We start from the raw sequence: 14,268 nt of genomic DNA on the forward strand, positions 1-14,268 counted from the left end.
AAATTCCCTCTTACTCCGCAGATGGCCGGCAGCATTTCAATTAATTAATGTGCCAACATTGTGGGCGTAGAAGGACGCCTGGTTCAAGGAGGAGGAAGAGGGACTCGGCGGCGGAGGTTCGGCAGTTGACAGCGACAAACACAAGTTGGCCCACATATAAAGCAAGAAATCAAACATGGCAGCCCCTGACCAGGAAGTTGAAAGTTTTGGCATAGTGTGGGATATATATAGACGTATATATGTGGCACAGAAGCGGCTGCTGCTGTTCCCATTAATGATGGGGTGGCTGTCCTACTGTTTCATCTACTGAACCCACTGCTGGCACTAACACTACGACCGCTTTGTGTGAAAGCGTTAACGACTTCCGATAGTTGCAAAAGTTAAGACCACAGTGCCTCGCAACCTGCCGCTTGAAAAAGGATTCGCAAAAGAGCCGCAGGAAATGTCTGATAAACTGAAAAGAAGAAAAACAAACATGCATAAGCTCAAGAGGGAGGAACATTAAGTTACGGCGAACTAACCAGCTCTTTCCGCTTCTTGAAATATTTATTACATAAATCAATATTGCACATATCTTTGACTTATCTATTAAAAATATTTAAAGAATTATACGACATAAATATAGGATTGTAGTAGTTTAATGTAGATCCTAAATAATGAGAAAACCTTCTTCTAATAAAATCCATATTCTAATCCGATTTCTCATCTTGTTGAAACCCTCAATCAACCCTCTCTCAATGATGCACACAAGGACCAGGCAGTGGCCAACATATGTTGGGTAACTCTCAGCGCCAACTCGGAGCCTCATTATATAATTGCAACTGTTTTGAAGTTATGATGCCGCCCTCTAATGCCGCCCATCTCTGCAATCCCAGGGACCCCTTTCCGCCACAACCATGGCCTGTGTTTTGTGTCGTAATTTGTAATCTCAGCGCTGGCATGTGGAACTTTGTTATCGTTTTAATGTTTGTTGCTTAAATTGCCACAGCAACGCAGACCCACACGGGGAGGGAGAGCGCAGAGGCTAAGAAATATGAAATAAAGTAAAAGGGGTTTTAACGCGTCTATCATATTATAGGGGTATTTCTCTGCCAACGTGTGTGTGCCGAAGTTTCGTCTAGAGTCTAGACTTTGCACAGGTAACCGACCAGGCCAAAGTAAAAGTTGAGTGAACTGCAAAGGCTTACAAATAAGCAGAAAAGGAAGATCCAGGAGAGGTGGAAAATCAGGCCCGCACAGCTCTGCTAAGAATGCTACAAAATATTGTATTAGCAAACAAAAGCAGCTGCAGCAAGCACACAGATACACACTCACACATGGAACGCTCCGTCGCCTCACCACAAGCGCATTGCGTCTCCAGGTCGAATACGTAATGTGTGAGTGTGGAGTCGGTGTGCGTGAAAGAAAATTATATTGAAATTACAAAATCCTCAAGTAGCAGGGGAAGAGGTGTGAAAATGGCAGAAGAAGGCAAGGTTGAGGCGGGTCATGGCCCGAGTGTTTCGCCCAAGTCGTCTAGTCGCTGAGCTCATTAAACGGATGGATGGAGCGCTTGAAATAAATATGAAAGAAAAACCACTCGTACGTCACGTTGTTGATTCAGGCTATTAACATGGCTACTTGCGAGGGCTTCATACACCCATTAATTGAAAGTAAGCCATTCATACTGGCTTTCGAGAGATATCAAGCGCCCATGAGGAGTGGAAGTGAGTGGTCTTTAGTTCTTTGTTTAATATTATTTTGTGTAGTAAATTTGGTAAAAATTAAAATTAAATTCTTTAAACTTTCAGACTGAAAACTTTCAAGGATTGTCAAATTTTAATCACCCAAGAGCTTTCAATGTAGGATGTTCCACAAATCCATATCACCTTTCACATCTCTGTCGCATCCATCACATTTTGAGGCAATTTAACCTTGCGGTACCCGGAAGATAATCACACCTCTACAGCAAAGACAAACTTCTTTGCCACACACATTAAAAACAAATTACAAATAGATCATTGCGGCTCAAATAAAATGCAAACCACTCCTATCAGATGCTTCTATGTAAATATTTACACTTCGTTAGCTGTCAAAGATACCCAATGCTCACACAACAAAGGAAAAATTAAATCCACCGCAATTGGAGGGGGATTTCCTCCACACATAGTACTCACGATGGGCATTTATAAAGCGCGCCCGGTCCGCTCTTACAATTTTGTATTTCTCCGAAAAGCATTTTATGCAAATTCCGAGCGCCAAAAAATATAAAGAGAACGGAAAATAAAAGAAATACTCTTTCTGGGCCACAGCCCCTGACAATGGAATTGGGGAAAGCCGGGGATAAAGGGAATTTTAAGTGCTGCTAAACAGCTCGCGATGGGTGGATAATTTAACCTTACAAATTGCAGGACAAGTTTAAATATCCGCCCGCCAGCTAAGTCAATTCAAATCAATCAGCTAACACTAATGGCGCGGGCTAATAATTTTTTTTTTCGGGCTTAGAGGTGGCTTGAGTCGAGAGAAGAAGCGAATTTTCCCTGCACTCTCTGGCCTTTCTCTTTTCTTTTCTATCTTTGCACTGGACAAACCACAAACACCTGCTGGAAATTCTTTTAATTAGCGCAGAACAAAGGCGGACCAAACGGTGCTGATGATGATGGGGTTGGTTGGTGGGTAGAATAAAATAAAATAAAATAAGAAAGGAATAACAGGGGGAGGAGTAACGGGCGGAACAGCCAAACAATGAGCGTTAAATTCTATTCAATGGCAAAAATGAAAGCAAGGCAAATAATTGAAGTAGTTTGGCCAGCCAAGAAAAGCGGAATATAAAAAGAGGAGGACAGCGGGGGAAAAAAACAACATTAATGAGCTTGCTCGCTGCCTCGCTCTTCCGCTTTTCTTGGCTTTTGTCTCGGCCCTGTGGAAAATGACATTATTGAAGGGCCAGCAAAGCGGATGTCGAGCCGTTGTTTTGGTCGCTTTTGCAGCCATTATGATTTGTATTTGTATTTTCTTCTTTGTCGATTGCTCGAAATTGGCAGCTTATGCATTTGACAGGTATTGATTATGATTATGTTGTTATTTATTATGAAGTGCGCCCTGCTTTTAAGCCGGCAGCCCCTATTAAATTATTCTCTAAAGTCCTTTTCGACTGTCGGTTAAGTTGTGTTGTGCTATAATTACGTATTTAATGTAGCACTTTGAAATTGTGGACTGTTGAAGGATGAATTCGATGGGAAAATAAAATTAAAATTATTTTATGGATGCTGTCGGGGCAGGAGACAGTACTGCAATGTTTTTTATATTTTTAATTACAAATAATTTGAAAAGAACAGAAAACATTTGCTAAACAGCTGTTTGCTAGCTTCGCAAGACAAGGCTAGACAATACATCGATGTATTACCGATGTATCGATGTTTGGAAAAGAATACCCAACATCGATACATAATTTATCGGACCGAAGATGCTCGCTGAAGCCTGCAGTAGTGGACAAATTACTATATATCAACCGCAACATTGATCTCTAACTAAGTTCCTTAACCGTAAATAAATTGTTGTTATTCTGTTTTAAATTTATTCAATGTATCGATGTTTTCGATTAAAATCATCGGAAATTTCGATGTTCGCAAACATCGATGTTTAAAAATATCGATGTTTGAAAACTTCGATGTTTTCACAACTCTAATTCTCAATTTATTTTAAGAAGAATGCATATGCTTATATTCATAATTATTATATTATAACATATCTATATAATATTATTTAACTTGACTTATCTTCCCTCTTTTAATAATTTAAAAATACGTTTTCCTAATGCTCTAATCAAGCGATTTTTAATTTGTTCAAATCTTTCACCTATCAAATTGAAAAGAAAAAGGTACTTTTACAAAGGACTTTGCGTCATCAGTTAAAGTTTACAGAATTTAAGACCTGCATTATAAAGCCTTAAAAATCAACATGGGTTTTCCTGCTCATAACTGAGCTCTACACGCTGCCAAAGGCAATGAGCGAATGTGGAGCAGCACAAATGAAAATCTTTGGGAAGAGAAAAACCCAAATAAATTTTAAGGACTCTGGGAGAGACTTGGCGAAAGCTGAGAGAATTTGTTTCTATCCCAGCTTATGTTTTATTCAAACTCTAAGCCCCATTTCCAGTCAGCTGGCCAGAGAGCCAGGCAAAGGAAAAGCTTTCGCCAGCTGAATTTTCCGAGAGAGAGGAACGTGGAATGGGAGCGGGAGAGAGCGGAGCACGTGCTTGTGCGTGAAATCACTGAATGGCGAGCACAAAGAGAAACGGACAAAACAGAGAGACAAAGGATATTGTAGAATAAAAAATATGCTATGAAATATTTCATACAAATACATATACACACACATATATGTACAGGGGAATCATGCATGTATAGGAATGGCAACATATGACAGCTGTCATGTTACAGTCCTTAGCAGCAACAGCAATGAAAGTTGGGTTAGGTTGTGGAATTGCGAGATTAGAACTGAACAGTCGGAAGTGGATGACGGCAGATATGGCAGGAAAGCTGAAAAAGTGGGGCGGGATTAACGGTTGCAGGCGGGGATTATCAAGTTGTCAATGAACAAATGAAACGAATGAATAGATAAGCCAGACAGGAAGCGTCTTAAATGGATTATTAAACGACCTGCCGCTCTGCCCAGATGATGAATTGCAACTGCGGCGACCCACTAACGACTTGGGTTAATATTTTAAAATCGACTCAATTAAAAAACAGACATCGTTTGTCTTGGTCAAGTTAAGTGGAAAACGTTTTGGTCATCTGAATAATATTCAGATGCAGTAGAGGATAAAAATAAGTATTGATTGTTTCTCATTGAAAGGATCTATAAAAGACGGGCAGGAAATATATATTAACAAAGAATATAAGTAAATAGTAAAATATATAAAGTAAATGTATAAAATTTTTATTATAATAATAAATAATATAATATTTAGGTATATAAAGAGAACTTTAAGTTTTGAAAGACATAAATATAGTAGTAACACTTTCTTTCTCTTGCCAAATTCCGATTCAATTGAAGAGTTTTCCCGAGGTCTCAGCAAAAAAAGGGTTAAGCCAGTATTAACCCCACACGGTAGCAGGGTGGGAGAAAGTGGCAGCAAGATTAAAAGCCGTTAGCAGGGGACTTGAAACTCCCCTAGGATTATCAAATCATGGGCAGCCAAACGCAGTCAGCACATTCTCCGATGGGGAAATCCAATACGCAGCCAACTATGCCGTCGCAAATTATAGTCAGCGGCAGCAACCCCACTTCGAATCCATCCGGTATCCAAGGATCCGGGCAACAGTTGTCAACTCTGGGCGCCTTGGAAATCTGAGAGTTTTTGCATATGATGGAAAAAGGCAGCAAATCGAAGCGGGTTAAATGACGCGTAAAATGCTAAAAGGCAACCTCTGACAGCCGGAGCTGAGCTGGAAAGCACTTGAAAAAATTAAAAAACTCGACTTTTTGGGTATATTATTAAAATATTTTATTATATTGTTTCGATTGTACAAGTATCCTTGTTTGTTTTAATATCTTTCGTGTTAAGAAATATTATTTTAAAAGTCTTAGCTCCATTATAACACGTTTTTTGAGTGTAAAAGATAGATGATGCTGCATGCATTGGGCCATCGTAACTGGAGGCACAATAAACCTGGCCGAAACAGACTGATATTCCTCTTCCTTTAGCACTGGAGCAGCAGGTTGGATGCAGAGGAAAGCGTTCCGGATTGGGACTGCGCGATTGCAACCACAGAATGCATGTCAACCGCAGGAGGCAGCAACAACAACGACAACGCGGACAAACAGCCATAAAAACACGGCAAATTAATATTTTATAACTTAATTAAAAACAACAACAACAACAGCACAACGAAAAACAAGGCAATATAAAAAATAAATGGCGGAAAAGCATTCCTGAGGTCGCCGACAACTTTAAGTTCTGCGCCATGATCATTTTTTATTATTCATACGCAACGGCGGCCGCTGGGAACGGTTTTCTAACGTAAAACACTGGACACCGCACAGTCAATTTAATTTTAATTTACACTTCATGCATAAAAAATTAAATGCATGTTGCCGTGTCAATTGATGAGCGGCAAAAACGCACACACACACGCTGGGAAAAGTCCGATGCTCGTTCAGGACTTTCAGGACCCGTGGCTCCTGTGGAAAACATTTATAAAAATCATTTCCCCCCTCCCGGGGACGATTCCACCGAAATAGCCCAGACCATTAAGCACGAGGACGAAAAGGATGCGGTCGATTCAGCAATTGTTTGTGGAAATGTGCAGCGGAAGCCGGAATGGAAGTATTTTACGGCCAACTGCCAATGCAGCAGCCAGGATTCAGGATCTGGCGCAGGGATATGCGTCCGGAGGTGACTCGGGAATGTAAATTTGATTGAGATCTTAAGCAGCCGAGCTAAAGAAAACAGTTTCCTTGTAATTCGCTGCCCAAGCGCACGGGAAAATTGCAAATGTGCACCGCTAAGGGAAAATTATGTATGCAGAAAAAGTTTTATCCTGATTAAAGGAACACACGAATGCGTGTTTTTACAGCTCAGTAGCTTTAGGTAATTTCTCCGATAAATGAATGTTAACATTATAAAATGGGCATATTATTATATGCCAGATGTTTTTTTCTACTCCCTAAATAATTGAATCTTGAAAATTGTTTGTTTGGCTTAGCTACGAGTTTGGTAGCTTTAATCTAACATCTTCTTTATTGCCCGAAAAAATCATTTGCGTCGATTTATTTTCGCATATATGAAATACGAGCATGATCAATCAGTTATGTCAAGCGTTTGTCAATTTGATATATGCCTATGGGCCCCGCCCATGGACATACCACGCCTACACTCGAAACGTATATAGATATATGCTTGTGACTTTGTTTGGTTTATGACCCAAATACACGCAGCATAGCATTTTGGAAGGATGTTGAAATCACTAAACTCGACTCTAAACAATTTCAATGTTTTGACTGCGTGGCCATTGTCTTTCTCCAGCATTGTCTTTGTGACACAAGCATGTCGGTAGTTGAAGAAAAATTTAAATAAATGAACACAGCTTAACAACTCAATTAGCTGCAACGATTAATATCCTAAAACCTTAAAGAATGGGACCTATTTCCGATAAAACATAATTACTTTGACTGGCAGAGTCTGAAAACAGGAAACAAACTGGCTACAAAGGCACCGAAAAAACAGGCAGACAAACAGAGATCGATAAACTTTTGTAGAAGCAAGCGATTTGTATGCCATAAGACCCCTGCCTCCCGCTCTGCCCCCAGAAACATAGACAATAAATTTGAACAAAAGGCAAAACACATTCGACGAGTGGCAACAGCAGCCGAACCAGAAAAAATATAAGGGAAAATCGAAAAAGAAAATTGTCAGAGACAGGCGGGGGATGCTAAGGGAAATATAGAGACAGTGAACAAGGAAAACCAAAAACCCCAAACAAAATGGCAGCTCTTTTAGTCTCGGCTTCGATTTATATAGTTGTATATTTGGGGAAACGGGAGCTGAAATGCCTTTGGTTGCCCATTGGAGCGGCAAATTCCTTTGCGGCTGCCGCTGGTAAATGTTGCACCAAATATTCATTGACTAGCACACAGAGAAAAAACTTGATTTTTTAATGACTTTGATGGTTCAATAAAAAGCCATATACCCGTAGACTATTGTCTTGATAAAAAGTGACTTATTTTATTAAAAATTTAAAACTTAATAATAAGCCCAAATTATCAAATGGTTGGTATGATAGTTGTAGAGATGTTTCCATTAGATATTTTCCTATTCAATGTATTCCAAAAGCTAAGCATGTTTCTACACACACGAATAATATTCTTTAATAATTATAATTATAGTATACTATATACTATAGTATTATATTTTATATATATTTTCCCGCCCTGTAAAATGATGAGCGAGAGGGCACTCGTCAGTTGCATAAACTTATTTTTTATGCCCTGTTAATTGCCCCCTTCCCGTCTTCACAAACATTTTCGCCACTTTGCATACGCAACTGTCAACTTTTGCCATTTTCGCCAAACTTCACACCAGTTCGGGGGGTGGTGGGATAACACCGCCTCTTCTCATATGTGTCTGTGTGTGTGGGCATCATAAATATTTTCCAGCCCATTGATTTTTGGTCGTTTGGGCTGCCAGCCGTTGCTGATGAAGTCGCCATAGACATTTCCCGTGTGTGGGTGGTTCCGGAAATAAAATTCTCCAAAGTCTGAACGAGGCGGCAAGGTTCGAGAAATTCAGCATTATGGGCTTAGGAAAAGCCTCTAATAATTGCCATCACAGGGCGCTTGGAAGCACAATCAGGACTCTCGTCCCTCCCAATGAAAAGGGACGCTCTAAAATGTCACACAACTGATTGACGAATTGAAGGGGAAAAGGGATCTAGGAGGGTTGAGCGTCCGGGAACATTAACGATATTCTGCTGTTGCTTTTCCTGCTTGTCACGCATAGGCTACCGTTGCTGCTCCCTGATCTCTGCTCTTCACCCCTTTCCCCTACCCCTCTACCTCTACCCCCTCTACCCTTTATTCATATTTTTCATGTGTTTTGTTTTCAGCGACACTTGGTTGCCTTTGCGGGATGCGTGAGTATGCCTATGATATCGAGATACCCTACAAAAGGGTTGTTCTCCGTCTCAAGTATGCATGATAATATTACCAATGTAATCTAACGGTTATCAAGTAATCATATGCAACTTTTTGGTCTTTCGAGCCGAATGAACATATTATTATTAATTAAATGTTTATAAATTCTTCAAGATTCGTAAATTATTTTCCAAGAAAATATTATTAAAAATAAATAATAAAAAACATTTTTTTATTAAAATTTTACATTATTATAACCACACATACACATACAGAGTATCCTGCTGTTTGGCATGTAATTCGTTTTATGTTCTATTCTTTTTGTTTTTGGCTCTGTGGGTTCAGAGCCAAAAAGTATGCTACGCTTCAAATAGACGCAAATTATGTTGTCGGCTGATGCGAGAGCGTAAGAGAAACAAACAGAGCGGAGAGGGGGGGGAGAAAGAGGGGCATGTGTGAGTTTGGCTCGTTCGATGCGTTTTTATGCCCAACAAATTTTATATGGCAGGCTCATAAATATTTTTGCTCAAGTTAATTGAAACATTACCAAAAAATGCTTGTTGGCAAATATTTAACTTGCTGTTTGCAGAGCTTCCACAGTCCCGAATACATGCTCACCCACTCCCGCACACACACACAAGACTAATGGATGTATACACACACGTACACGTATATTTTTATACCCTTGCAGGGTATTATAATTTCAGTCAGAAGTTTGCAACGCAGTGAAGGAGACCTTTCCGACCCTATAAAGTATATATATTCTTGATCAGCATCAACAGCCGAGTCGATCTAGCCATGTCCGTCTGTCCGTCTGTCCGTCTGTCCGTCTGTCCGTCTGTCCGTCTGTCCGTCTGTCCGTCTGTCCACCTGTCCGTTTCTACGCAAACTAGTCCCTCAGTTTTAAAGCTATCTGAATGAAACTTTGCATATAGTCTTCTATATACTCTCACTGCTATATATGTCGGAACGGGCCGGATCGAACGACTATATCATATAGCTGCCATACAAAGGTTCGATAAATTTTTAGAAAAAAAATTATAACTTGGCTGTTTTTCAAAATTTTTGCATCATTTTTGGGATATGGCCATTTTATATTATTCCAGAATTTTGGTAAAAATTGTATGAAAATCGGACGACTATATCTTATAGCTGCCATAGGAACGATCGGAAAATAAATAGGAAAAAAATTATAACTTCGTTGTTTTTTAACATATTCTTATCTACTTTTAGAAATAAGCTTCTTTTATTATGTCAGAATTTTGGTATAAATTTTATGAAAATCGGACAACTATATCATATAGCTGCCATATAAACGATCGGTAAATGTAGAGAAAATGTAAAGCTGGGAATGTAAAACTGTAACGTCAAACTGTAAACATAATAAGTATACGTAAAATGTAATGAAACTCTGTTTTGTGTGTGTTTTCAGCATTATAATTTATAATATAAATATCAAAACCAATCTGCAAGGGTATACAAACTTCGGCGTGCCGAAGTTAGCTTCCTTTCTTGTTTTAGCATAAAACGATTTTTTGTAATGATTTATTGGCAGCTGATGGATATAAATGGGGAGAGAAATGTTCGCCTGTTGTTATGTGGCAAACAGTTCCGCTAGCAATTTAATGGCAGCGAGTGCAAGCCATGAAAAAATACAAAATATCAAATACTCGGCGATTGTTAAGCTTGGTAAATGAAGATTTTTCGTAATGAATTGCGATGTCAGTGCCCAGTTGGATGGTTCAGAAGTTGCTTGACCGGCGGGCAATAAAGAGATTGTCAGCACACAAGGTTAATCCTTCAATTATCATTATGGAAATACCAAATACAAATGAATAAAGAGCAAACCGGAAGCTCTATCTCGCAGGTCTAGAGCGTCTTAGAAAAAAAGGTACAGGTAAAAACTTTATAATAGGTAAGGCAGCTTTTAAAGCTAGCTGCCATCTTGTAACGTTTTAAAGAATTCTAAATCTAGACGCCCGCAAACGCAATTACTCTGTCTGTGCATATTTTCCGGTCGTAGAAATTATGCAACACAGAAAAAGTTCCTGCAGTAAATCCAACCAATTTCACAGTTTAAGTGCCCCAACCCAAAATCATGGGTTGATTTTACTGTAAACTTCAGTATAACGACATAATGCGTTACGTCTTATGACTGCTCTACAGTTTAACTAGAAAATACTGCAGGTTGGCACACGATTACAGTATACAGTTCCGTTAAGTACCTTTAAATATGGTATGTTGACTGTAGCTGACAGTAACTTACAGTCTCCAACAAAATACGCACATAATTTGGAACGTAAGGGTTACTGTAATTGGCTGTAACAACAGTTTTGGACAGTTTCGTACAGTCACAAATCCAACAATAAAATACATTTACTGTACTTTATTGTAATTCAACCTACCAAAATAGTATATTACACCTTGTTAGTTTAACGTCTTGGTAAAATTCACATAGCTATTCCAAATCAAAATATATAATTTAAACTCTCACTTGCTTAATTATTTTAAATACTAAACTAACTTTCTTCCAAAAGTGGAAGAGTCGTCAAACCATAACACCGATTAAAATGTTCATCATATTTTTTCACTTTTCTTTTTATACCCTTGCAGGGTATTATAATTTCAGTCAGAAGTTTGCAACGCAGTGAAGGAGACGTTTCCGACCCTATAAAGTATATATATTCTTGATCAGCATCAACAGCCGAGTCGATCTAGCCATGTCCGTCTGTCCGTCTGTCCATCTGTCCGTCTGTCCGTCTGTCTGTTTCTACGCAAACTAGTCCCTCAGTTTTAAGGGGGTCTTCTCATTGGGCAACTTTTTTTTTCGATTTTTTTATATTTATTTTTTGCATTTATTTATAGCTTGGGATGGTGTGTATATGTCCCCAAAAGGATTTTTAGAAATTCGAAATACTTTAGAAGATACAGCCTTTTTTGTGAAGCAAGATCTATGCAAAATGAGCTTTTTTCAAACTTCAAACGCGTTTATCTCGAAACCACGTTTTTCGAACTGGCGGTATGATATCTCCAGTTCAACTGAACCGATTTTCATGAAACAAAGTGGAATCGACGCAGAATTGTCACCATTTTCGGCTGACGGAACAGATTTTTTAAAAAATTTTTTTTTCTATTTTTTTTTTACACTAAACTACAAAAAAAAAGCCCGAAATCGAATTCTTTTTTTTGAATGGCCGCCATTTTGTTTTAAAAATTAAAAAAAAAAAATCTGTTCCGTCAGCCGAAAATGACATCAATTCTGATTATAACCCCGTTTTTATTTTTCATTTCGGACGCTCTGGAGACCCTGAATCGTGGCCGCCAGGACGACACCTTTTTTTTCGACCACCAAGTTTGAAGTCTCATAACTCTTTGAACAACCCTCGTATCGGGGCAAGAACAACGTTTTTAGTTACTTTGAACATTTTTGAATACAATAAATAAAAAAAGTTTTCAATTATTCTTTGCGTTTTCAAATAAGAATTTTTTTAAAAAGGGTCCAAAAAACGGCTTTTGAATGAGAAGACCCCCTTAAAGCTATCTGAATGAAACTTTGCATATAGTCTTCTATATGCTCTCACTGCTATATATGTCGGAACGAGCCGGATCGGACGACTATATCATATAGCTGCCATACATATGTTCGATATATTTGTAGAAAAAAAATTATAACTTTGCTGTTTTTCAACATTTTTGCACCATTTTTTAGATATGGCCATTTTATATTATTTCAGAATTTTGGTAAAAATTTTATGAAAATCGGTCGACTATATGATATAGCTGCCATGGGAACGGTCGAGAAATAAATAGGAAAAAAAATTATAGTTTCGTTGTTTTTCAACGTATGTTTATCTACTCTGAGATATAATCTTTTTTTATTATTCTAGAATTATGGTATAAATTTCATAAAAATCGGACAACTATATCATATAGCTGCCATATAAACCGATCGGTAGATGTAGAGAAAATGTAAAACTGGGAATGTAAAACTGTAACTTTCAAACTGTAAACATAATAAGTATAGGTAAAATGTAATGAAACTCTGTTTTGTGAGTGTTTTCAGCATTTAAATCTATAATATAAACATCGAAACCAATCTGCAAGGGTATACAAACTTCGGCGCGCCGAAGTTAGCTTCCTTTATTGTTTTTTTTTGTAAAATTTCAACCACATAATTTGGCAACATTTTGCGGTTCAACTTTCTCACATTTCGGCACTTTTTCTCCAGTTAATTTTGCGGTTTTTAATTAAAATTTGTTTGCACCATACAAAGCCTGATATTTTTTGCTGCCTTTTGTCTGGTCTTTTCTAATAAGGGTTGCGTTCCCTTTCCGAATAAAAAACAAAGTCCCACGCAGCGCGCAGACCTTTTAATAATGCCGCTGAAAAAGTGTGCGTTTATATTTTGACAGACAACCGAAGAAACTGAGTCTGCGGCTAATTGAAAAAAATACATTTTAATAGCATAATTTTCGCCGCCTCAGTTTCAGTCGGAAAGCAAAAGGATGTCTGTGGTAATGGCGAGGGGAAAGCCAGGAGAAAGTTTCCTGGAACCCCCGAAACTCTCGAGGTGGAGAAATCTCTCTTTCATTATTGGTTATCACCTGGCGGAAATCTACGGGGTGGATAGCGGGCGAAAGTCACGTCTCGACATCAAACACTATTCAAATGAAATTTGTTTTTGATTAGACAATTTCCATGCAAAAATCAACGCCAACGGAGTTTAATAAAACAAATTGGGTTTTGCCCGCATTTCCCCGCGAATGTCTTGGGGTTTTTTTCGTTGGTGTGTGTTGTTTGCTTACAGCTAAATTAAATTAAAAATTCAATGCGAGGACATTAGGCGGGCGACAAGATTGAATTCCTCATCTGCAAACTGAAATTGTCTTCAATATCGATGATGCAAATGAGACGGGGAATGTCCAGAAGAAGAATACGTATATATCTGTTGTTGGCGACGCGCAAAATTAACCTCAGGCTCCATTTGGAACAGATTGAAATGACTTGGAAGGGGGAAGCAAATTATACTTTAAGTTTGAGGTTTGGTGATTTTTACTTTTGGGCAATTTAAGAAAAAAACAAGAAAGGAAGCTAACTTCGGCACGCCGAAGTTTGTATACCCTTGCAGATTGGTTTTCATATTTATATTATAAATAATAATGCCGAAAACAGACACTAAACAGAGTTTCATAACATTTTACCTATACTTATTATGTTTACAGTTTGACAGTTACAGTTATACATTCCCAGCTTTACATTTTCTCTACAACTACGGATCGCTTCTATGGCAGCTATATGATATAGTTGTCCGATTTTCAAATTATTGTTCCCAAAATTCTGAAATAATACTAAAAGCTCATGTCTCAAAGTAGATAAAAATACGTTGAAAAACAACGAAGTTCTAATTTTTATGGAGGCTTTGCGTTAGCTGTCAAAGGCTTCGGACGTGTTTTCGGCTATTAAAAAAGAAAAAAGGGGAAAATACAAATTTTTCTTATGCTTTCGTGGAGTGCTGACGCGTTTTTGCATTGTAAAGAGTCTATGGACAAGTCCACCTTTGTGGCAAAAGCGACTGTGTTTTTTCTAAATCCGACTTCTAAGGACGTGGTGTCAGTGCCCCCACGTTCCGCTATTTCTGTCAATTGCGAAAAC

This window comes from Drosophila kikkawai, chromosome 3L, assembly GCF_030179895.1.
Source record: "Drosophila kikkawai strain 14028-0561.14 chromosome 3L, DkikHiC1v2, whole genome shotgun sequence".
Taxonomy (NCBI): Eukaryota; Metazoa; Arthropoda; class Insecta; order Diptera; family Drosophilidae; genus Drosophila; species Drosophila kikkawai.